The sequence below is a fragment of the Lepidochelys kempii genome, chromosome 3, assembly GCF_965140265.1.
Source record: "Lepidochelys kempii isolate rLepKem1 chromosome 3, rLepKem1.hap2, whole genome shotgun sequence".
NCBI lineage: Eukaryota > Metazoa > Chordata > Testudines > Cheloniidae > Lepidochelys > Lepidochelys kempii.
Window position 1 is genome coordinate 93,218,578 of NC_133258.1, and position 26,729 is coordinate 93,245,306.

General features: G+C 42.5%; 1 long non-coding RNA gene across 1 annotated transcript in view; it reads right to left on the reverse strand.

Moving 5' to 3' along the window:
* Window positions 1-1,162: 1,162 nt before the first annotated feature.
* The window catches only part of LOC140908984 (uncharacterized), a 132,163-nt gene continuing 106,596 nt past the window's right edge, over window positions 1,163-26,729 (reverse strand). Inside the window, exon 3 of the long non-coding RNA XR_012158039.1 lies at window positions 1,163-1,825. This is a non-coding gene — a long non-coding RNA (uncharacterized lncRNA). The remainder of the gene's footprint in view (window positions 1,826-26,729) is intronic.

Consider the following 26,729-nt stretch of genomic DNA (forward strand, 5'->3'; position numbering starts at 1 on the left):
CAGCCTGAGCCAGAGCTGAGCACAGGGAGAATGGGGCCCTGATCCCTTCTCTGGGCCCACCATTGGTGAGACGCACCCCTCCCACAGCTACTGCTACTGGACACCTGAAAGACTGCAAAAGTGGGTTGGGCACACAAGGCTGCAATACCACTCACTGAAATTTGGCCCGGCCACCCATTTATAATGATCAAGGTGCAGCTGGGCCAAATTTGAGTGATGCCGAAACCCTGCACCTCTGGTTGCAATGCTTCTCAATGAACTTTGGCACACGGTGTAACACCACCACTCAAATTTGGCTCAGACACCTCTCCATCATGCCAGCTTGGGGGGCCTATTTAAAAAGTGTGTATGTGGGGGGATTGGCTCTTTCCCCCACCATCACCTCCAAATCCCATGCCCGCAGCTCCCCCCCTCCCTCCACACACCCACACACACTGTCTGGGATAGGTTTCAGAGTAACAGCCGTGTTAGTCTGTCTTCGCAAAAAGAAAAGGAGTACTTGTGGCACCTTAGAGACTGACCAATTTATTTGAGCATGAGCTGTCGTGAGCTACAGCTCACATCAAATTGGTTAGTCTCTAAGGTGCCACAAGTACTCCTTTTCTTTTTGTCTGGGATAGGACAGACATGCCACCTCTCTGCCTCCCTTCAGGATGGGACCAACCCACTAACCATCAAGAGCAGCCATGACCTCAATGGAGAGGCAGAAGCAGGGACGCTGATAGAACTTTGCTCCCTACCCCCTAAACTTTTTCTGAAATGATGCCACTCCCTACCACCATAGTATCCAAACACTGGATGCAATATTAAGAGTTGCACAAAATTACTCTATACTTTGTCTATTCCTAGTAAACTTTATATGATAGTCTGTAGTTAGCCTAGGCTTTGTAAAGTGCTTTGAGATGTATGGATGAGTATATCAGCAGAGTATACTGGCAGAAATGGGAAAAAATCAAAAAGGCTGTGATCAAAATTCACTGTCAGTTGAGGTTTATTTCAAGGTATTCAGACCATTGTGTGAATTTTAGGTTTGATTCTTTTTTACAGGACCCAGTCCCCAGTCTCAGTGAAAAAAGTAATTGAAATCAGACTTCAGTATTTCTGAAGTCAGCAATGCCCTCATTTACAATGTTGCAAACAGTAAGCCCAACTGGCCAATGAATTTGTTAAAGAAATTATTTAATCTCCATTTACAGGTCAGTCAGTCGTCTGTGAAAGTGCATGACACAGGCCAAAGGCAAAGGAATGAAAAACAGCAGGATTAAAGTGTCACTTTCCCATGCTATAGTGCCCAGGTGATTTTTTTACTCCCAGGAAAAAAAGGTAGTCCAAGGTCACTTTGTATTAAGCCTGCACACTAATGACCTTATTGGTTGCTCCAAGGAGTCCGATGATTGGGCAAGAAGCCAGGACACTTCAGCCAGCAAAGCGTCTCAATTAGGTACAAACTCCTTGCCAAGTTCCTCGGACTGCTACACGTGATGTGACTCCTTTTTACTCTTGATCTCATTCCATCAAATCCCCTCGAAATCTTAACAAATGGGACCAGGCACAGGGTGGGTTACAGCAGAAACTGAAGGAAACAGATTACATCATACAGTAGTTCTTCTCTAACAAAGGACCAGTCATTCTGTTGGAGATGTTTCAGAGTAGCAGCCGTGTTAGTAGTCTCTAAGGTGCCACAAGTACTCCTTTTCTGTTGGAGATGGAGGTTTTTCTTCTCCAATCATCTTGCAGGAGAGAGAAATTTTGACAGAAGTTTCATTAATGCCTTCAGGTGATAGATCTCCAGCGATGGAATGTGTTTGTGAAATCAGGCACCATACTGTTAAAATAAGAATATGCACAAGAAATGAATGAAGTATAACAATTTATTTGATGCTGTGAACATTTGGGGAAGTGAATGTCACTTAATAGAGTGAAATGTAGCATTTTTAAAAACAAAATGTTAACAACAGAAACTGAATTATATAGAGTCTCTGCTTTATATGTTTAGCTATTTGGGGATGTCCCTCAAGATCTTGTGTTTTCTCCTTTAACTTCCACCCACTCAACAGCCCCACATTTGGCTACTCTATCTTTATCACCAAGGAGGACTGAATTATTTTTTAACATCTGTATAGCTCCAGAAATGTGCATGGCTCTTTATAGCAAACAAGAACAAAAAACAAAAACAAAAAACCCCAACCCAAAGAAACACATGGTCCCTGGTCCAAGGAGCTTCCAATCTAAATAATGCAGCTTACCCAGTGACCCACAACAACACTCCCATCTTGATTAGATAGGGTCACTACAGAGTCATGCTCTGCCACCGCAGAACTCCTTGTCCAGGAAACAAAAGAACTAAGGTTAAAATTCAACACTCAAGAAGTCAGCCAGCTCAAGGTAGTCCTTACCACTTAAACCTCCTGTAGGGGATCTGAAGCACTGGTTGAGCAGACATGCGGGATGCCAGTAATCTCCGATGGGCCACAAAACTGGTTTCTATGCTGGCCTATGTGGTACTGGTGCCAAAGGTCACTTTGGGATCTAACTTTTCCTACGTTCTATATACTGGGCTTGAGTCTGATCTTCTGCAGTAACTCCACTGGAGTTAGTGGAGCTGCACTGGTATACGTGAAGGGAGAATGCTGGGAAAATGTATCAGTCATGTAAAGAACGCGTGCGACCTACCATCTGTGACTGCCTGAGATGTAAAAATACAGCAGAACCTGCTTATTGTGAACTCAGATATATTCAGACTCTTTTTATAGTAAAGCTGGGTGAAAACCACAGACTTAGTATTAAAGTCTGGATTCTGCTTCTCCCCTCCATTTCGCTACCCAAAGTTCTGGGATATGCAGGGTTGTGGTTAGGCCTCGCTGCAGTGTACAATGAAGTAAAATAAAAGTTCCCATTTTTTTATTGGAACTGCAATATTGGAATGCACTGTGAAAGTGAGCCTCTGCTCACAGTAAATATGTTGCTTGGAAAAAAGTTATTTCACTTTAAGGACGTTCCTCTGTAGACCAAAACTGTAAACACTGTTGCTTGTTACTAAGTAGAGTTAAGAGAATATATACATGAAGCAACCAATGTTCACAAAATAGTCCATACTAGGTAAATCTATTAGAGATGAGCAGTTTCGTGACTTGTTTTGACATGAGATTGATCTTTGTTCATTGTTTTAACTGGGCTCTCATAAGTCAGCATAATGGACTAGTTTATTCAATTCCAAAGGACATAAAGAGATGAAAAAAGACAGGCTGCTTAGTAATACAAAATACATGTTACCATTTCTAGCCATCATGCAATTAGAAGATCTTTTAAAATGTTTTGCAGTTGTTTTATGTCTTTACATGCCCAAGTGTGGTCATCAGTTAAGTTTGTGTAAGTAACAGAAATTGTGTTAATGCTGAAATATTAAGGACAAAATTTGCAGCCAGATGTCTTTTAGCCTTCAATTATGTGTGTGCACAAAATTGTTCCCTCTCACATACCTGATACATACATTCAGATACATACCTGAATCTAGACAGATGCAAATAAAGTTTACAGTTCTAATACCCGCCAATGCATAAGTCTTGGATATTGGTGTACAAATTCTCTTTGTCCTACTAAATTTTATAATGCCAATTCTAATACAGATATTAAACAGTAGTTTGCATGCAAATGTTTGTACCTGCAGAGTGTAAGCACATATATGTGCTTGTGCAATTTTTCATATGCACAAGTAGAGAGTAGGAGTCTAGAAATTATGTCCCATATGATTGACAGTGACAGTTACAGCTCTTCTATTTAGCTTACAATCACACTGGCTTCTGGAAAAATCTACTTCATACTGGGCATGCTCAGAAGTTGACCATATGTACTAGCATAGTCACTTCCACACCACGATTGCATAATCTCATCTCTATAGTCAGTCCTATACTTATCAAATAATACCTATTTTTATAAGGATCAGCAACACACGCAAATTTGTATCATTAGAGGTTGAGGTCTCTTGTTGGAGAGAAGAAGGCCTAAAGAATTCAACCAATGAAGACAGCAACATGAAAAAAAGAGAGAGGCTTCAACAGAGAAAGAAGCAAATATAAAAAAAGAGAGGGGATCCTGGAATAGAGATGTGGGAAAATGGCAGATTACTGACAGAGGGAGATGTCCTGAAGGGTAAGTAGGACAAGTTCAACAGCTGAGACAGAGGGCAAGTCTACACCACAGTGCTACATCAGGCCAGCTGTGCCGCTGTAGCATATCTGGGGAAGACATTCAAGGCCAACAGGAGAGCAGTCTCTTGTCAGCATAAGTACTCCACCCCCACAAGAGGCAGAAGCTATGTCAGTGGGAGAGCATCTCCCACCGACATAGTGCTGGGGTAGACAGCACTTAGGTCAATGTAACTTACGTTGCTCAGGGAGGTGTCTTTTTGTACCGGCCCAGAGAAGCTTAGGTGCTGAGATCAAAAAAAGAGATTGGGAAATGAGAGGGAAAGGGCCTGTCATTTGGAAGAAATAGTATGACTGCTGACAGGGAGAGACATGACCTTGAGAGTGGAAATTTGTTTCACGTACTGAACATTGGATAATAACATGAGAACTCTATGCCTGTAAAACTAAACTGGCTCTTTATTACGAGAATTATTTACAGAGGGGCTGCAACTGCAACTAACATTTAAACCACATGTATACAATCTAACTTCCTGGTGCCTCCTCCATACTCTTCCCTCCTACAATTTATGGTCCTCCTTCCAAGTTCCATGAAGGTTGCTAAAATTTTATTTGTGTGAGGTGGGGGGTTGGGACGGGTGTACGTGCGTATATGTGTGCATGCATGTGAGCATGTACAAAAGGTAGAGACAGCTGGAGAGAAAGTTTTAAAATTATCAGCAATGCCATTAACCAAATGGTATTTAGTTTCTCATGGCATGTGTGTAAACAATGTATATGGTTTTAAAAAATCAATACATTTATAATTATATTCCAAGACATTTTCATTTGAAAAAAGTTCCCATAAATTCAGTGAAATATCTAGAACATTTCCTAACGTATTTCACAAAACTCCCAAACACTGCAGGTTTCCCACATTTTTAAAGGAAAGAGCTTATAGAAAGAGAAAATACGTTTTAAAAGGATCATGCTAACACTTCACACAAGTGACATATAAGTGAACGTACAATATGTTATAATGATGTGTATCTGACCCAACATTAAAAATCTGTTAATTAACTAAAGGTCACCCACATAATATTGTGTAGTTAATATTTAGCCAATGGGAAAAGTAATAAATATGATAAGAAATGTATAAAAACTCAGAGACACACCAACTATATAGTTTTCCTTAAGAATGAGAATAAAATGAAGGCAGGATAAAGAAATCTACCTTTTTTTATTCAGTTAGGAATAGACGTACAACTTGGGCGGAAAGATATCTCACCATAAGACTTCCCTTAACCGGGTATTTTAATGAATTTTCAGAGAATGTATTTTAAGCTGAAAATGTTGCAAGCAATTTATCACCCACACATGAAAGAGCCTTGATTTTGCATGGTAGATTGTACTCAAGACCTTAAACTGGATTAGCTGTAAATCTGGTAGTTGTTGAACAAGAGAACTTTCTGCCAAAGATTATCCAAGTTGGGGACATCAACAGAGGTGCCGACTTCCCTAACTGTAGAGTCTCTGTCTCTCCGCAGTCTTTGCAGAAGTCATAACAGCCATTGGCAACACTCAATTTGCTTGATCCTTTTTTAAAATTTGAACTTCAGTAACAACCATGATAGCAAAAAAAGTGCATTTAGTTCAGACTTGTGCTCTTAAGCCTCATTTTATTATGGGTTGTTTTTTTGTTTTTTTTTGCTACCAAACTTGCTATAAATGAAGCAAATATATATTTATGGCACTGTATTCCTTCCTAGAAAAAGTTAAAGCATTTGCCTGTAAGAGGTATGATCTGCTTTAATTTCTTTATTAGCCATTTTTAAAGCTGAAATAGAAAAAAAGGAATGTAGATTGCATTTCAGATTAGGTGGAGTCAGTGCTTTGGTTAATAATGTATTAACAAAAACCAACCCTGCACTTTGCAAGCAAAATGTTACATTCTGATGCATATTGTGATACTCAGCCCTGATCTATACTAGGAGTTGAGATTGAATTTAGCAGCGTTAAATCAATTTAACCCTGCACCCGTCCACATGACGAAGCCCTTTTTTCCGACTTAAAGGGCTCTTAAAATCGATTTCCTTACTCCACCCCCGACAAGGGGATTAGCGCTGAAATCGACCTTGCTGGGTCAAATTTGGGGTACTGTGGATGCAATTCGACGGTATTGGCCTCCGGGAGCTATCCCAGAGTGCTCCATTGTGACCGCTGTGGACAGCACTCTCAACTCAGATGCACTGGTCAGGTAGAGAGAAAAAGGCCCGTGAACTTTTGAATTTAATTTCCTGTTTGGCCAGCGTGGCGAGCTGCAGGTGAGTGCAGAGCTCATCAGTAGAGGTGACCATGCAGAGCTCATCAGCAGAGGTGACCATGATGGAGTCCCAGAATTGCAAAAGAGCTCCGGCATGGACTGAACGAGAGGTACGGGATATGATCGTTGTATGGGGAGAGGAATCCGTGCTATCAAAACTCCGTTCCAGTTTTTGAAATACCAGAACATTTGTCAAAATCTCCCAGGGCATGAAGGACATAGGCCATAACAGGGACCCGAAGCAGTGCCGCATGAAACTTAAGGAGCTGAGGCAAGCCTACCAGAAAACCAGAGAGGCAAACGGCCGCTCCAGGTCAGAGCCCAAAACATGCTTCTCTTATGATGAGCTGCATGCCATTTTAGGGGGTTCAGCCACCACTACCGCAACCATGTTGTTTGACTCCTTCAATGGAAATGGAGGCAACACGGAAGCAGGTTTTGGGGATGAGGAAAATGATGATGATGAGGTTGTAGATAGCTCACAGCAAGCAAGCGGAGAAACCAGTTTTCCCGACAGCCAGGAACTGTTTCTCACCCTGGACCTGGAGTCAGGATCCCCCAAACCCATCCAAGGCTGCCTCCCGGACCCGCCAGGCAGAGAAGGGACCTCTGGTGAGTGTACCTTTTTAAATAGTATACATGGTTTAAAAGCAAGCGTGTTTAATGATTAATTTGCCCTGGCATTTGCGGCCAGTACAGCTACTGGAAAAGTCTGTTAACGTGTCTGGGGATGGAGCGGAAATCCTCCAGGGACATCTCCATAAAGCTCTCCTGGATGTACTCCCAAAGCTTTTGCAAAAGGTTTCTGGGGAGGGCAGCCTTATTCTGTCCACCATGGTAGGACACTTTACCACACCAGGCCAGTAGCACATAGTCGGGAATCATTGCAGAATAAAGCATTGCAGTGTATGTTTGCTGGCATTCAAACAACATCTGTTCTTTATCTTTCTGTGTTATCCTCAGGAAAGTGGTATCATTCATGGTCACCTGGTTGAAATAGGGTACTTTTCTTAAGGGGACATTCAGAGATGGCCATTCCTGCTAGGCTGTTTGCCTGTGGCTGAACAGAAATGTTCCCCGCTGTTAGCCACGGGGAGGGGGGAAGGGCTAGCCACGTGGTAGGAGGAGGCAAAATGTGACTTTGTCACGAAAGCACATGTGCTATATATGTAATGTTAACAGCAAGGTTTACCGTGAAAGAGTGTACCCATTTTTCTATAAAATGTGTCTTTTTAAATACCACTGTCCCTTTCTTTTTCTCCACCAGCTGCATGTGTTTCAATGATCACAGGATCTTCTCCTTCCCAGAGGCTAGCAAAGATTAGAAGGCGAAAAAAATGCACTCGTGATGAAATGTTCTCTGAGCTCATGCTGTCCTCCCACACTGACAGAGCACAGATGAATGCATGGAGGCAGACAATGTCAGAATGCAGGAAAGCACAAAATGACCAGGAGGAGAGGTGGCGGGCTGAAGAGAGGGCTGAAGCTGAAAGGTGGCAGCAGGATTCAATGCTGAGACTGCTGGAGGATCAAACTAATATGCTCGAGCATATGGTTGAGCTGCAGGAAAGGCAGCCGGAGCACAGACTGCCGCTACAGCCTGTGTAACCAACTGCCCTCCTCCCCAAGTTCCATAGCCTCCTCACCCAGATGCCCAAGAACGCGGTGGGGTGGCCTCTGGCCACCCAGCCACTCCACCCCAGAGGATTGCCCAAGCAACAGAAGGCGGGCATTCAATAAGTTTAAAACTTTTAAAGTGCTGTGTGGCCTTGTCCTTCCCTCCTCCACCACCCCTCCCAGGCTACCTTGGCAGTTATCCCCCTATTTGTGTGACAAATTAATAAAGAATGCGTGAATGTGAAGCAACAAAGACTTTATTGCCTCTGCAAGTGGTGATCAAAGGGAGGAGGGGAGGGTGGTTAGCTTACAGGAAAGTAGAGTGAACGAAGGTGGGGGGGGGATTTCGTCAAGGAGAAACAAACAGAACTTTCACACCGTATCCTGGCCAGTCATGAAACTGGTTTTCAAAGCTTCTCTGATGTGCACCGCACCCTCCTGTGCTCTTCTAACCGCCCTGGTGTCTGGCTGCACATAACCAGTGGCCAGGCGATTTGCCTCAACCTCCCGCCCCGCCATAAACATCTCCCCCTTACTCTCACAGATATTGTGGAACGCACAGCAAGCAGTAATAACAGTGGGAATATTGGTTTCGCTGAGGTCCAACTGAGTCAGTAAACTGCGCCAGCTACCCTTTAAACGTCCAAATGCACTTTCTACACCATTCTCCACTTTCTCAGCCTGTAGTTGAACAGCTCCTGACTACTGTCCAGGCTGCCTGTGTACGGCTTCATGAGCCATGGCATTAAGGGGTAGGCGGGTCCCCAAGGATAACTATAGGCATTTCAACATCCCCAACAGTTATTTTCTGGTCTGAGAATAAAGTCCCTTCCTGCAGCTTTTAAAACAGACCAGAGTTCCTGAAGATGCAAGCGTCATGTACCTTTCCTGGCCATCTCATGTTGATTTTGGTGAAACATCCCTTGAGATCCACCAGTGCTTGCAGCCCTATTGAAAAATACCCCTTCCGGTTTATGTACTCACTGGCTTGGTGCTCCGGTGCCAAGATAGGGATATGGGTTCCGTCTATGGCCCCACCACAGTTAGGAAATCCCATTGCAGCAAAGCCATCCACTATGACCTGCACATGTTCCTTGACTTTAGCAAAGCATTTGACACTGTCTCCCACAGTATTCTTGCCAGTAAGTTAAAGAAGTATGGGCTGGATGAATGGACGATATGGTGGATAGAAAGCTGGCTAGATTGTCGGGCTCAATGGGTAGTGATCAATGGCTCCATGTCTACTTGGCAGCCAGTATCAAGTGGAGTGCCCCAAGGGTCAGTCCTCGGGCTGGTTTTGTTCAATATCTTCATTAATGAGCTGGAGTATGATGTGGATTGCACCCTCAGCAAGTTTGCAGATGACACTAAACTGGGAAGAGAGATAGATACATTGGAGGGTAGGGATAGGATACAGAGGGCCCTAGACAAGTTAGAGGATTGGGCCAAAAGAAATCTGATGAGGTTCCACAAGGACAAGTGCAGAGTCCTGCACTTAGGACGGAAGAATCCCATGCATCGCTACAGACAAGGGACCGAATGGCTAGGCAGCAGTTCTGCAGAAAAGGACCAAGGGGTTACAGTGGATGAGAAGCTGGATATGAGTCAACAGTGTTCTCTCATTGCCAAAAAGCCAATGGCATTTTGGGATGTATAAATAGGGACATTGCCAGCAGATCAAGGGACGTGATCATTCCCTTCTATTCGACATTGGTGAAGCCTCATCTGGAGTACTGCGTCCAGTTTTGGGCCCCACACTACAAGAAGGATGTGGATAAATTGGGAAGAGTCCAGCGGAGGGCAACAAAAATGATTAGAGGACTGAAACACATGACTTATGAGGAGAGGCTGAGGGAACTGGGATTGTTTAGTCTGCGATAGAGAAGAATGAGAGGGGATTTGATAGCTGCTTTCAACTACCTGAAAGGGGGTTCCAAAGAGGATGGGTCTAGACTGTTCTCAGCGGTAGCAGATGACAGAACAAGGACTAATGGTCTCAAGTTGCAGTGGGGGAGGTTTAGGTTGGATATTAGGAAAAACTTTTTCACTAGGAAGGTGGTGAAACACTGGAATGCATTCCCTAGGGAGGTGGTGGAATCTCCTTCCTTAGAAGTTTTTAAGGTCAGGCTTGACAAAGCCCTGGCTGGGATGATTTAGTTGGGGATTGGTCCTGCTTTGAGCAGGGGGTTGGACTAGATGACCTCCTGAGATCCCTTCCAACCCCTGATATTCTATGATTCTATGATTTCCCAGGGTCACTACCCTTGATATCAGCAGATCTTTCATTGTGTTGGCTACTTGCATCACAGCAGCCCCCACAGTAGATTTGTCCACTCCAAATTGATTCCCAACTGACCAGTAGCTGTCTGGCATTGCAAGCTTCCACAGGGCTATCGCCACCCGCTTCTCAGCTGTGAGGGCTGCTCTCATCTTGGTATTCTTGCACCTCTGGGAAGGGGAAAGCAAGTCACAAAGTTCCATGAAAGTGCCCTTATGCATGCGAAAGTTTCGCAGCCACTGGGAATCATCCCAGACCTGCAACACTATGCGGTCCCACCAGTCTGTGATTGTTTCCCGGCCCCAGAATTGGCGTTCCACAGCATGAACCTGCCCCATTAGCACCATGATGCCCACATTGCCAGGGCCTGTGCTTTGAGAGAAGTCTGTGTCCATGTCCTCATCACTCTCATCACCGTGCTGACGTCACCTACTCGCCCGGTTTCACTTTGCCAGGTTGTGGTGCTGCATATACTGCTGGATAATGCATGTGGTGTTTAATGTGCTCCGTGCTTGCCATGGTATGGCATCTGCACAGAAAAAAGGCGCGGAACGATTGTCTACCGTTGCTCTGACGGAGGGAGGGGCGACTGACAACACGGCTTACAGGGTTGGCTTACAGGGAATTAAAATCAACAAAGGGGGTGGTTTTACATCAAGGAGAAACAAAAACAAGTGTCACACAGAATGGCACCCTCAAGGATTGAACTCAAAACCCTGGGCTTAGCAGGCCAATGCTCAGCCCAATGCTCAATTCACTGAGCTAACCCTCCCCCCAGTATTTCAGACTGAATCTCCATTAAACTTTTCAAGGTGTCCCTGACAGACTTCACCGAAATGATTGTCAGCTGCTGATTTCACGGAGGGAGGGAGGGGGGAGCAAATGAATACAAAACAAATCTGGTGTATTTCTTGTTTTGATCCACTCCATCTATCTTTTACATCTTTGGCTGGCAGCAGTCGGTGCAGTAGGACTGCTAGCCATCCTCATCTCCTGCCTGCTTGCCATAAGACGGTACAATAGGACTGCCGGCAGGACTAAAGAGAATGACCTGGTCAAGTCATTTCTATTTTAGTCCCTGCGCCCATGTCTGCCCAGGAGCTCCTGACTGACCTTACTGAGGCGGCCAGGAGCACCTCAGACATAACGATGATGGTTATCAGGCCTATTGCACCGTCTGCTGCCACAAGGCAATGGGTTGCTGCTACTGTGTAGCAATGCAGTACCACATCTGCCAGCACCCAGGAGATGCACGGTAATAATGAGCTGAGCTGGCTCCATGCTTGCTGTGGTATGGCATCTGCACAGGTAACTCAGGAAAAAAGGCATGAAACGATTATCTGCCGTTGCTTTTATGGAGGGAGGAAGAGAGGGAGGGCCTGACAACATGTACACAGAACCACCCGCGACAATGTTTTTGCCCCATCAGGCATTGGGATCTCAACCCAGAATTCCAATGGGCGGCGGAGACTGAGGGAACTGTGGGATAGCTACCCTCAGTGCAACACTCCGGAAGTCGACCCTAGCCTCACTTCTGTGGAAGCACTTGGCCGAGTTAATGCACTTAATGCACTTAGAGCATTTTCTGTGGGGACACACTCAAATATATAAAAACGATTTCTAAAAAACCGACTTCTATAAATTCGACCTAATTTCATAGTGTAGACATACCCTCAGATTCACTGTGCTACTACATACCTACATAGCATGTAGATCTATGATATTCACAGACAGAGGGAGTGCATTGCTGGATGATTCTAAGAACAGAATTTTGTCTTGGTGAAACTAATCAGAAGGGAGAACTTGATACATTTCCAAAACATACAAAAAGAAAGGTTTTTTACCTCAGTTATGCTAACAAACTCCCCTGTACAAAATAAAATTTTAACTAAAGAAAATTTGATATCCAGACTTTCCTCTGAAAATTTTCTCCATATGCAGTCTCCCACAAATCATTTCCATTCTCTTTAATTACTTATGAAAAGAGAAGTTCAATTCAGGCTGTTTTCCTCCACTCTGTGTTTTATTTCAACTGATATTTTTAAAAAACAGATAAGAAAAATGTAATGAGGTATGATAAGAAAAATCTCAGGATTCAGATTTTGGATTCAATTTGGCTAAACACTCTGAAATGCATGGCCCAGAACTTCAGCTGCTGTAAACAGGAGTAGCTCCATAGACCTCAGTGGACCTACATTGATTTATACCAGCTGAGGATCTGCTCCAAAATATTAACATGAACCTTCATGGGCTTCAAATCTCATGAAAAGTAACTTTCTTGGAACTACCTATTCTAATTTATCTGGAAAAAGTCTCCCTCCATTTGTATTAATTTTTAAGACAATTTTTAATGCACCTTCTTATTAGGGCCTTCAATGATATCAGCGGAAAGATTCCCTTTAACTTCAATGGGCCCGTAATGAAGTTTTGTTGTTGTTTTTTTGCCATGTTTCAATGACATTTAAACTCACTCATACAATTTTGATATCTTCCTCATTCATTAGCTCTCATGAGATTTCTGTATAATTCTGCATCTGGTTAGAAGCAGTTGGAATGAAAAACATTTACCAAACTTCTTTGAAAATACAAAAAAAAAATCACATTTGAGTTTGGTTTGAGTTATGGGGGTGATAAGAATAGAAAGGTCTATTAAAGCTGGTTTATTCAACACTGCTCTCGCTTTGGTAGTTCCGAAAAAATGGAATTTTGTTTCAATCCTTCACGATTTTGCCAGCTCTAGAGATAGAACAAAACTTGCACCTTTTATCCAAATCCACTGAACATTGATGGAGTGAATACAGTGGAACCCAGATATGAAACATCTCTCATTTTGTAAGATCAAAACTGCACCTTGTGTCATCTTTAGTTCTTAATTTATTTGTATTGGGTCACTGATCCACAATAATTGGAGGGCCTGTGGTATCTGGATACAATGCTGAAGCTTGCCTTAGAAATATTATTATAAGAAATAATAGTACTAATACCAATGCTATCAGCGTGATAACGAAAAGCTATATTTTAGGGTGTCATCCTGCAAGATGATGAGTGGGATAATGTGTGGGAGTGAAAGTCCTTGAACACAAGCTGTTTGCAGTATCAGGTCGTTACTGAAGTCTCCTGTGGGCTGATGTACTTCCAGAAGGGAAAATAAACTTGTTATTACTAGTATGAGTAAATGTGAAAGGAAAATACGAAAATTATGTTTATAGGCAATTAATGTCCGTAATTTGTTTTCTTGCATTACAAAGGCACTAGTTTAAAACTAAAAGTAAAGGTAAATTGACAAGAATCCTAATGGTGTTGTTTCTTTTAATCTCCAAACTAGTATAGAAGTCTTGTGGAAGAGGGGGCAAAAAGATGAGGAAAGCCATCTACCAATAAGAAATAATCTTATAGGTAGTTATTGTATATAAATATAATACAATATAATAGTTTTATGGTCAGATTACTTGAATTGTTTCATTAACAGGTTATTTTTTTCAAAGATGTGCCTATGGATTTATGTCCAAGAGAAATCTCATTGTGACATAAGGAATGGTGGCTATGATCATAAAAATAACTAAGAAAAGAGACTGCTGCAATAGCAAATATAAATTGAGAAAGAAGAAAATAAAACTATGCCTAAAAGAAACCTTCCATTCTATGATTTAAGACCTAATCTAAGTCACTTGTGACTTGCAGGTCAGCAACATTAATGCTTTCTCCCTCAATTAAAAACAAAGTTTAAAGGGAACATTTAAATAAATAGTATTCTCAATGTGAGAGCTAATTTATATGCTGGATTCTGGAAAGTAGTATCTAGTCTCAGAAAATGTACACTCCAATCAATTATTGTGTTCTCTCTAATATGTCTATATAGATTCTTACATAGACTCCTTCACAAGAGTAGCTGAGATCTACACAACATCCCTGTGAAGAAGAGAGGTACTTAGGCTGTAAGAACCGGATTTTTAAAGATATTTAGGCACCTGGAGATGCAGATAGGCACTTACGTTGTGTCTACACAGCAAAGAAAAACCCACAGCTGGACCATGCCAGCTGACTCGGGCTTGTGAGACTCAGACTGTGGGGCTGTTTCATTGCGGGCTAGACTACTGGGTTTGGGCTGGAGCCCTAGCTCTGGGACCCTCCTACCTCGCAGGGTAGAGCCCAGAATCCAGCCCAAATATGGAAAACTACACAGTAATGAAACAGCCCCACAGTCCGAGCCCCACAAGCCCAAGTTGGTGTGCAAACATAGCCCTAGTGAGATTTTCAAAAGTACTAGGTACTTAACTCCCATTGAAATAATGAAAATTAAGTTCCTAAACACTTTTGAAAATCCCACTAGGCACCTATCTGCATCTTTAAGCACCTAAATACTTCTTAAAAGTAAGGGCAGGGACCACATTTTTCTGCATACAGCACCTAGGGCAACACGGTGTCCAATCTTGATTGACACTTCTAGGCATTACCCTAATACAAACAATAAATAACCCAATAGAATCTATTCAGCTAACATACATGGAACTCTATCTACAATTATGTTTAATGTGAAAGACATATATCTGAAGGGAAACATAGAACCTTGTGACATGGTAGATATTAGCCTATTGTCTCTCTATTTTATGTTATGGTTTAATGGAAGTTAGTTTGATGTGGTACAGCACAATGTAAGCTGAGAGGAAATGGAATGTGGTATGTAACAAACAAAATGTTTCAAATGAGACTCACTGCATCACCTAAGAAATATAGGGAACTAACAGTCTGATAGCCATGTCTCCAGTGCACTTGCACACTCAGATATGTGTCCTATAAACTTAGCCACAGTTGCTAGTTTTGCAGGAAACTGCAATATATGTCCACAAATCAAAGAGCAGGATCCGTTGTTTTGATTCTAGTTTTGGTCAAACATTTTAATTGCTTGTTTGATTTGTTGTACATAAAACATTTCCTACCTGAACTTCTACATCTCACTATCTGCAGAGATGGGGAGGAATGTTTCTTAGTGACATACTTCCTAGTGACTTTCTTCAGCCCAGTGTTCTGTCATTTAAACAGAAATAGGTCTCTCTAGTTTTACTGGAAAGGAAGAGGGTTCTCTAAGGTTCTCTGTTTTATCAGATTTTGACTGACATTAAATGGCAGTATTTTGTACACCTTAAGTGAGATGTAAATATTTCTCTGCAAATGCTGTACCAGTTACTAGCATTTCATGTCATGTAAAATGTCAACTAGAAGATCACCTGTGATCTCAGAAATGAGAGAGAAGCTTAAGCCAGCTATAGGAAGCACTAGACATAAGATAAATTATTTTGTGAGATTACTAGCACAGTTTTGCTGAACCAAGAGTTTTGGGTATTATAGTATGATGGGGTGTACAAAGCCCACACTGAGCGACAAGGCGTTAAGGAGCTGCTCTGAGCTCAGCCAGCCCCGCCCCACCACACCTGTAAAAAGTACACCCACTAAAGGAGGAGCTAAAAGGCAGGAGAACAGGGAGGAGAGCAGACCTGCTACCAATAGTTTCCAGGAGATGAGTTGAGGCAAGGCAGAATCTCTCACACAACAATTGCCCAAACCCCCTCCTTAAGAGAGGCCAGGGCCAGCTGCAGAGACATCCTGAGAGGGGAAGCATTGCCCTCTTCTGTGAACTCTGGACTGGATTAATCTCCTTTATTTTTGCTCAGACTATCCCAGCAGGGGAAAGCCTTGGACTGAGCTGGCCCAGGGGGAGGCAGTTGCCCTTGCTGCCTTATCCTCAGACAGCAACCTTGGGACAATTGCAGGGAGGTAGTAGGAAGAGACCTGGAAGGGCTGCCTTAAGCCTCCCTGGCTGTCAGATCACCGATAGCCCTCAAACAGGCCTGGGTCAGAGTGGGAGGGCCCAGGCTTCCCTACCAACAACCCCCCCTGCACATAATCAGCCTAAGTCCTAACCACTAGGCAGTGCTCCTCTAGCAAGCAACTCTGGGTGAGGGCTGTCACACATAGATATAACTTTAGGTCACTATCCAAACTTTTGTGAACTTGTGCCAACCTATGAAGTTTCAGTGGTTCATGCATCCATAGGGACACCAAAAATACCAGCCATTGAAAAACAGCAACAAAATTAAAAAACCATCAATTTCCAATTTTGTTTTGTGGAACAATTCTTGGTAAACCACACACTGATATTTTGAGTGTTCCTGGCTTATTAGTGATGCATTATACTGACAAGTCCCATTTCCTGCCATGCGTTGTACCAGAAAACTGTAAAGCTCTGGGTTTTACTGAAACCCACAGCTAAGCATGGGGGGGGGTAAGTAAAGCTATGCCTTTGTCGTTTGTTTTAAAAAGATCTGATTTTTGTTATTGCTCCTATTATCGTTGTCATTGCTTAATCAGGAATTTTGAGCACATGGGTCAAGGTTCCTCCCCCACTCTGAACTCTAGGGTACAGATGTGGGGACCTGCATGAAAAACCTCCTAAGCTTATCTTTACCAGCTTAGGTCAAAACTTCCCCAAGGTACAAAATATTACACCCGTTGTCCTTGGACTGGCCGCTACCACCACCAAACTAATACTGGTTACTGGGGAAGAGCTGTTTGGACGCGTCCTTCCCCCCAAAATACTTCCCAAAACCTTGCACCCCACTTCCTGGACAAGGTTTGGTAAAAAGCCTCACCAATTTGCCTAGGTGACTACAGACCCAGACCCTTGGATCTTAAGAACAATGAACAATCCTCCCAACACTTGCACCCCCCCTTTCCTGGGAAATGTTGGATAAAAAGCCTCACCAATTTGCATAGGTGACCACAGACCCAAACCCTTGGATCTGAGAACAATGAAAAAGCATTCAGTTTTTTACAAGAAGACTTTTAATAAAAAAATAGAAGTAAATAGAAATAAAGAAATCCCCCCTGTAAAATCAGGATGGTAGATATCTTACAGGGTAATTAGATTCAAAAACATAGAGAACCCCTCTAGGCAAAACCTTAAGTTACAAAAAAGATACACAGACAGAAATAGTTATTCTATTCAGCACAATTCTTTTCTCAGCCATTTAAAGAAATCATAATCTAACACATACCTAGCTAGATTACTTACTAAAAGTTCTAAGACTCCATTCCTGTTCTGTCCCTGGCAAGAGCAGCATACAGACAGACCCAGACCCTTTGTTTCTCTCCCTCCTCCCAGCTTTTGAAAGTATCTTGTCTCCTCATTGGTCATTTTGGTCAGGTGCCAGCGAGGTTACCTTTAGCTTCTTAACCCTTTACAGGTGAGAGGAGCTTTCCCCTGGCCAGGAGGGATTTCAAAGGGGTTTACCCTTCCCTTTATATTTATGACAACATGTAATTAGGACATACCGTATCTCCTGTTAGCTGGATGAGGATATTTCAGAGTAAAATATTACATGCCCTGATGTTGGGGGATGTGACTGCATTTTCTTTAATCAGGGTGTGACATAATGGGACAGACCTGTATTGTTCATTTCTTTTAATTGTCAAGAGCACACACAATGGGGCCTTAAAGGATTACGGTAAAACTGGATAACCCAGGGGATTAGGTAATGTTAGTTATAACTCTTCACCTCTAGATTACCAGTTTGAATCTGTTCAAAATAGTTACATCTGATGACAGTTTAATGTCTTATGTTAAAGGGTAGCTTCAGTCCATTCAGTCCATTTAAACTGGACATGTCCATATCACCAAACCTAAAACAGAGATAATTTATTGGTACTCTTGTGGAAATTCATAAATGAAATGTGGCATATTGATGGGTAGAACCTAAACAGGAGAGACAGAAAAGGAGGGATGTTGTTACATGTCAAAAGTATTTACAGTGCCAATGAGCTAGTATCTAGAGACAGTGAAATTCTTTGCATAGGATGAAGGCAAAAAAGCAGAGGAGCAATGACAGTAGGTGCTCCCAACCAATGATAGTTGGCGCTACAGACCACCAAGATTAGGCGATTGAGAAGGGGGAAAAGATACTAAAAATCTCCCACTGTATTTGAAACCACAAGACATTTTAACTTACAGAAATCTGCTGAGTAACAATTGTAGCCAAATGGGCATAATTAAAAAGATTCCTAAACAATATAAAAGGTAACTTTATAAATCCAGAAAGTAAAGACTAACCAGAGTTGAAGTCTTCTGAGATTTTTTTCTCACCAATAGGAAGGAAGTCATTTTGAATGCGACAAAAACAGGGAAGCTTGATGCAAGTGACCACAAGATACTTTAATTCTGCATCCTGTGAGATCCTCTTATTTGATTCAGTTTTTACTACACATAAAAAACAAAGATGGTGTCAATTCCTGAGAACTTATGGAAGCTTCACAATGGGTCAATGGGAGTTAACCCAGTAGGCCTTTTGAAAACTCCCAGGAGCCACTGCTTCAGGGAGCTATGCCAGGAACAGTGGGGAATAAGTAGTCACAGGACAATGCTACTGCAATAGTGCTGTATACCACAAGTATGGACTTGGAGCAAAACTGCTCCTGATATCGGGTGACTAGATACCAAGTGTAAAAAACTCAGACAGAGGGTCAGGGGTAATAGGTGCCTGTATAAGACAAAGCCCTGAATGTGGTATTGTCCCTATAAAATCAGGACATCTTGTCTCCCCATACTGAATCAGCATGGCTAATGCAGGTCCATGGTTGCCAACTCTTGTGTTTGTATCATGAATCTCATGCCATTTGGTGTGTTTCTTAAAGGCCCAGCTCCTGAAGCCATATGATTATGGGAGAATCACAGCTAGCTTGTAGAGAAAAGTTTGAAAACATGACCCAAATGCACCCAAAACCTCAGAAACCACAAGGCAAAGAAAAAGAGCACAAATTTATTCTTTTTTTTTAAATATCATGACTTTTAAGTCATTCTCATGATTTTTTAGTACTTGGGGTTGGCAATACTGTGGACTACACCTCGGTTTCAATTACCAAGGGGACACTTCTACAATGCAGAGTGAGCCTCCTTCTCAATACTTCAATACTTGTTCATTTCCCTACTGAGCTCATAATTTGAGAAAAGCCTGCTGTTTCAGAGCAGCGCTAGGCCTCAAGTAAGTGGAATTCCATAGAAGAGACCTTATATTTTCCATATAAGAAATATGTTGGCTGACATACAATTCTCAAATGCAAAACAGTTTAAAAAAACCTATTACTCAGTGGCTTGCACATATGATGGAAGTTATTGAGGGCATTCAAAAAGGTAGGTTGGGTTGAATTAAATATGTTTTGATTCAATATTAACCTTCACACTTAAGATGAAATGACTCCCTACAAAGTTCATTGTTTCCTGTTCACCTTCTTTACTACCTTATTGTATAATTGCATTTAGGACCAGGACACTGCACACTGAGGAGCTCGGGGTCTATTCTGTCCCTGCTCCCCTGCATGTGTCTGATGGCCCCAAATGGAACAGGGAGAAGTAGACAAGAGGCAAAACCTTGACTCAAACTTATCCTCGGACCAGGCAGCAATGTTTGTTGGCCAATCTGGAGTGGAAAGCTCAGTCCCACAAAGGGGTGTGTAGTAGTGATGCACAGCATCTGTGTCCCCAGGAACTTTGCCTGCCCATGGCAGAATGGTACTCTTGCACCGCTCTACGCTGTGCTCTGCTCTACGCTCTACTGTGGCCTGCACACAAATGGCATACTTGAGCCCGCCGTGACCTCAGGTGTCTCACTTAAGCTTAACTTCATTGTATCTTGGTAAGATGCAGGTAATATACACACTGACCTCAAAGGGCCTTATGAGGCTTCATTAACAAAAGTTTGTAAAGGACTTTGAGATCTTTGAGTTAAAAGGATACGATTGCCAAATATTGTATGCAAAGTGACCCTAGAGTAATGTATTCCCTGGATTTCTCCTTAGCTAGTCAAAAGGTGCGTATTTCTGCATCTCATGGGATTTCATTGCTCCTTTTACATACCACTTCTTAAAAAAACAAGCAACTGTTAAGAGCTTGCATTTTTTAGTGTACGTGAAAAAATAGCCATATTTGTTAAATGTGAAACAGGAATCTGGAGGGAAGAGGGGAGGGAGGGAATGTTCCATTCATCTGAACTGCATGAAAGCACTCTGAGCTAACCATTCAAAGCACACCATGTACTTACAATATAGTCATGGTTTAAACCAAGAGTGACTATTCACTCTTGACATTCTATTGGATTTATAATTCACACCTGCATTTTGCTCCCTAATAATTAGAAGTGAGCATTCAGGGGAGGAGGAAAAAAGGGCAAATAGTTAAATCTTCTGCATCTTTTCCTTTATTTATTTATTTATTTTGCCAGCTTACCACACTGAATAGCATGTGGAAAACTGGTACTTCCAATGAATAAAAATTAACTGGCCAGCAACAAAAGGGAAAGGGAAAGCATGCTGCTGAATGCTGTTAAACTTGTCTTGTCTTGTTGGAGAAGAACACGTGTGAATCAATTGGTATAAAATGCATTACACCTAAATTGCTGGTTCCTGTTCAGATAGCCTAGAATGCTGATGCCAAGTTAGTGTATGTCTTATTAGAGAATGTCGGGAAATTATTTTGTGATTTCAGTTTCCAAGAAAATGCAGTAAATGTTCCATGTAATGCATTTATACCTTTCAACAGAGGGGAAACTTGCTTCCATTTGTTTTCTTTTTGGGAAACACTTAAGGGAGAAAAGAAAACTCAAGGAGCCAATGAAGCAACAAAAGCACTGGGAGTGTTCTGGCTCTTTGAGAAGGTTGCTAATCTGAGCTTTTCAAAGGAAACTTCCCCTTAAAAAAAATCCTTCCCATTTTTAAAGTTCATTCTATTAAATCAGCTATTTGTTACCCTCTTAGACGTGGTTAAAGTATTTTCCAAATCAATTAAATAATAACACTTTCTCTTCACTCATATCAAAGATCTGCACACTTAATGTATGCTCTAAAGCAGTGGTGGGCAACCAGCGGCCTGCGGGCTGCACGCATCCATCACAGTAATCCACTGACGGGCCATGAGACAGTTTGTTTACATTGACCGTCCGCAGGCACGGCCCCCCACAGCTCCCAGTGGCTGTGATTCGCTATTGGCCAGGAATGGCAAACCGTGGCCACTGGGAGCTGTGGGCGGCTGCGGGTGGTCAACATAAACCAACTGTCTTGCGGCCCGCCAGCGGATTACCCTGATGGGCCACATGTGGCCCGTGGGCCGCAGGTTGCCCATCACTGCTCTAAAGCCAATAAAGCCAGCTGATTCCCCTAGAATCTTTTTAGGAAGTTTAACACAGCTTCACTACAATATTCATTGATAAACACAGTGGATTCTTGCTTAATGTGTACTTGGATCTATTCATATGAAACAAAGTACAGGTCCTAAATTGTTTCAGTTTTTGCAATGAAAATTGCAACTCTAGCTATTTAACTTATACTAGTAGATGGTATGCTTGAATATAAGAACAAAGCATGGCCATTCTGGGTCAGACCAATGGTCTATCTAGCCCAGTATACTGTCTTCCAACAGTGGCCAGTACCAGCTGTTTCAGACGGAGTGAAAGAACAGGGCAATTTAACAGATGATCCATCCCCTGTTGATCAAATAGACATATGAATTCAGTTATGATTAGCAGAAAAGATTGCAACTTCATCAAAAATGTATTCCTCTTCCTACATGTGGAAGGATTGCATGGATCTCCCTATAAGTTTGGCACCTTCCAGTCAGATACGGCTAGTTTATCTGCATGGTCAATGAACATGGGCCAAATCAACCCTAGTGTGACTGAGTGCATAACTATTTCCCTTAGCCTCATGGCTACCAAAGACAGAAATGTTACCATATCATGCCTGAAGATCTGCAGAGAAAGACTCACTTCTTCTCTTCTGCTGTTTTTCAGGTGGCACTTTTGGCAGAATTGGGTAGTTTTCTTGGTAGGCCCCATTAGCTAAAGGATATATAACATGTTGTAAAGATGAACACCAGTGGCTCTCTAGGTGGTAAGGGGGCCAGTCATAGCACCACAAGAACAATCTTTGTGGAAACGTGGAACAACATTTAGTGAAGCTGTTCTGTTACACACAGTGACTTCACCATAAGCAGTATAAGGGGCCTACCATCAATCAAATGTGGGCCCCTCCCCCTTACCTCTCAGGACCCACCCACTTGTCAACCTACCCCCTGGGGGTATTACTTTTGGGGTCAAGACAGACACATGACCGGAAGCAAAGGGTTTCATGTGACCCCTCTAAGAACTCCTCCCATGACGCTCTACTAATCAGGATGGAAAAGGAGTACTTGTGGCACCTTAGAGACTAACCAATTTATTTGAGCATAAGCTTTCGTGAGCTACAGCTCACTTCATTGGATGCATACTGTGGAAAGTGTAGAAGATCTTTTATACACACAAAGCATGAAAAAATACCTCCCCCCTCCCCACTCTCCTGCTGGCAATAGCTTATCTAAAGTGATCACTCTCCTTACAATGTGAATGATAATCAAGTTGGGCCATTTCCAGCCCAAATCCAGGTTTTCTCACCCCCCGACCCCCCCCACACACACACACATACAAACCCACTCTCCTGCTGGTAATAGCTTATCTAAAGTGACCACTCTCCTTACAATGTGTATGATAATCAAGGTGGGCCATTTCCAGCACAAATCCAGGGTTTAACAAAAACGCCTGGGGGGGGGGGGAGGGGAGGAAAAAACAAGGGGAAATAGGTTACCTTGCATAATGACTTAGCCACTCCCAGTCTCTATTCAAGCCTAAGTTAATTGTATTCAATTTGCAAATGAATTCCAATTCAACAGTCTCTCGCTGGAGTCTGGATTTGAAGTTTTTTTTGTTGAAGAATTGCAACTTTCATGTCTGTAATCGCGTGACCAGAGAGATTGAAGTGTTCTCCGACTGGTTTATGAATGTTATAATTCTTGACATCTGATTTGTGTCCATTTATTCTTTTACGTATTTTCTTTGTTAGGCATTTGCTCCAACCCCTCAGACAGAGACAAACACCTACAAGATCTCTAACAAGCATTCTTACAACTACAATACCCACCTGCGGAAGTGAAGAAACAGATTGATAGAGCCAGAAGAGTTCCCAGAAGTCACCTACTACAGGACAGGCCTAACAAGGAAAATAACAGAATGCCACTAGCCGTCACCTTCAGCCCCCAACTAAAACCCCTCCAACGCATTATTAAGGATCTACAACCTATCCTGAAGGATGACCCAACACTCTCACAAATCCTGGGAGACAGGCCAGTCCTTGCCTACAGACAGCCCCCCAACCTGAAGCAAATACTCACCAGCAACTACATACCACACAACAGAACCACTAACCCAGGAACCTATCCTTGCAACAAAGCCCGTTGCCAGCTGTGCCCACATATCTATTCAGGGGACACCATCACAGGGCCTAATAACATCAGCCACACTATCAGAGGCTCGTTCACCTGCACATCCACCAATGTGATATATGCCATCATGTGCCAGCAATGCCCCTCTGCCACGTACATTGGTCAAACTGGACAGTCTCTACGTAAAAGAATAAATGGACAAAAATCAGATGTCAAGAAAGCTTATGCTCAAATAAATTGGTTAGTCTCTAAGGTGCCACAAGTACTCCTTTTCTTTTTGCGAATACAGACTAACACGGCTATTACTCTAAAACCTAATCAGGATGGGTTTCAGTTGCAGAGGACCTCTCCAAGAGTGGATTTGACTAATTGGGGGGAGTTCTGGGCAGGGGTGACCCACCCAGAAGAGGGTCATGTAACCTCTCTAAGAGCTCCCTCTACTTCCCTCTTCTAATCAGAGCACAGCACTGCCCCCAGAAGTCCCAGCACCATGCGGAAGAGACCATTTCATTCCAAGAACATGTGTTTTAGAAATTGTGGAAATGCTGAGAGGAAACATGGACTCCTTCACCACCCCCGTGAGTCCTTCAGACTCTGTTTTAGCTCCAAGGGCCTTTGACCACCTGTGGAGGAAGTGGTACATCAGCGACAGTTCCGAGGAGGACTCCCTCATGGTAGGGGTCATGGCATTCATTTTCACAGGTGGCTGTAAAAGGGCATGTTAAACCAGGTGATTAATACAACTTGTTTAAATTTGTCAATATGAATGTGTATATCTTAACAATGATAGATATTCTATCCAAATATGCCTGGGCCTTAGGCCTAAAAGACAAAACGGGGGGTGAGGTATCCAAGGCCTTTAAAGCTATTTTCAGCGAAGGTCCTGTGCCTCAAAAATTACAGACTGATCGGGGGAAAGAATTTTTAAACAAACCTGTAAGCAGATTGTTAAAGCGGCATGAAGTTCACCATTTTGTTACTAATAATGAAGTCAAAGCAGGGGTTGTGGAGTGATTTAACAGAATTTAAAAACTAGGCTGTGGAGATATTTTAGAGCCCATAACACCTTTTGCTACATCAACGTGTTACCTGACTTTATAAAGAGTTACAACCAGAGCTTTCAAAGAACTATACATACCAGACTCGCTGATGTTAACCCTTCAAATTCTTTGAAGGTATGGAAAATGGTTTACTGAGATGGTTTTAAAATAAAAACGATTGTTGCCCCTTTTAGAAAAGGTGAGCACATGAGACTATCTAAAACCAAAGAAGCTTTTGAAAAAGGTTATGAACAAACGTTTACGATGAGATATTCACAGTGGATGAAGCCTTAACCAGGGGCCAGAGACCTGTATATCGATTAAAAGATTATGAGGGTGAGACAGTTACTGGATCTTTTTAACCTGAAGAATTACAAAAAGTAAACCCCATACGAGACAGGATTTTCAGGACTGAAAAAGTTCTAGTGGAGAAAGGAAAAGGGAGAAAAAAGCAGCGACTGGTGAAATAATTGGGGAGGCTCGATAAGTTTAACAGCCGGGTGGAAGCTTCTCAACTCTGTGACATGTAGACGCAAACGAAAACAATTCCTCCTGCAAAGAGAGAGAGAGAGAGAGAGATGGGTGATAGCAAGTTTTACAGCACTTTGCCCAGCAATGCCAGCTCTGGGTATTTTCCCCAAAACACCAGCTTGAACTTTACAATATGGCTAATTAAGCCGTTGGATCTCCCGGGTGCCCGGGAGGTGGGAGTAGTGGAAATACAATACCCGCATAGCTGGAACACTATCAACTAAGACACTCCTTTCGAAATCACCTTTGGAAATATGGCATGGAGTTTCATCCTATGACGAAGTTATTACTCATCCGTACCCAAATTATTGGATCATATGAACAGTACCGTGGCTTGTCATCCCAGATCGCCTGAGGTGGTCATGAACTATGACCCTTTGGGTAGAAAAGTTAGATGTAAATCCTCTGATTTTACTTACCAGTATATGTTTTCTACCTGTGGGGAGCTAGCTAACATTCTGGGTTTGGTCCCCAAGTGCAGCATCGAAAAAAGCCCCTTCTCGGCAGACATCACAGGGGGTTTCAACTCCTTGTATCTATACACAGATATCATAGAACACCAGTTTGTGGGGGACTTTGTGGGGGACAAACTGGTTGAAACTCTAGTAAAGAACAGAATGTTCAGACACACATGAATGAACAAAATTTGTTGGGGGAGAGTCAACATGGTTTTTGTAAAGGGAAATCATGTCTCACCAATCTAATAGAATTCTTTGAGGGGGTCAACAAGCATGTGGACAAGGGAGATCCAGAGGATATAGTGTACTTAGATTTTCAGAAAGCCTTTGACAAGGTCCCTCACCATAGGCTCTTAAGCAAAGTAAGCTGTCATGGGATAAGAGGGAAGGTCCTCTCATGGATCCATAATTGGTTAAAAGATAGGAAACAAAGCTTGGGAATAAATGGTCAGTTTTCAGAATGGAGAGCGGTAAATAGTGGTGTCCCCCAGGGGTCTGTATTGGGACCAATACTGTTCAACGTATTCATAAATGATCTGGAAAAAGGGATAAACAGGGAGATGCAACAGGGGAGAGGATACAAAACTACCTAAAATAGTTAACTCCAAAGCAGACTACGAAGAGTTACAAAGGGATCTCACAAAACTGGATGACTGGGCAACAAAATGGCAGATGAAATTCAATGTTGATAATTGCAAAGTACTGCACATTGGAAAACATAATCACAACTATACATATAAAATGATGGGGTCTAAATTAGCTGCTACCACTCAAGAAAGAGATCTTGGAGTCATTGCAGATAGTTCTCTGAAAACATCCACTCAATGTCCAGCAGACTGGACAAAAGACTCAATGTCCAAAAGACTGGGACTTTTCAGCTTGGAAAAGAGACAACTAAGGGGGGATATGATAGAGGTCTATAAAAGGAGGATGGGTGTGGAAAAAGTAAATAAGGAAGTGTTATTTACTCCTTCTCATAAGAGAAGAACTAGGGGGTCAGCCAATGAAATTAATAGGCAGCAGGTTTAAAACAAACAAAAGGAAGTATTTCTTCACACATCGCA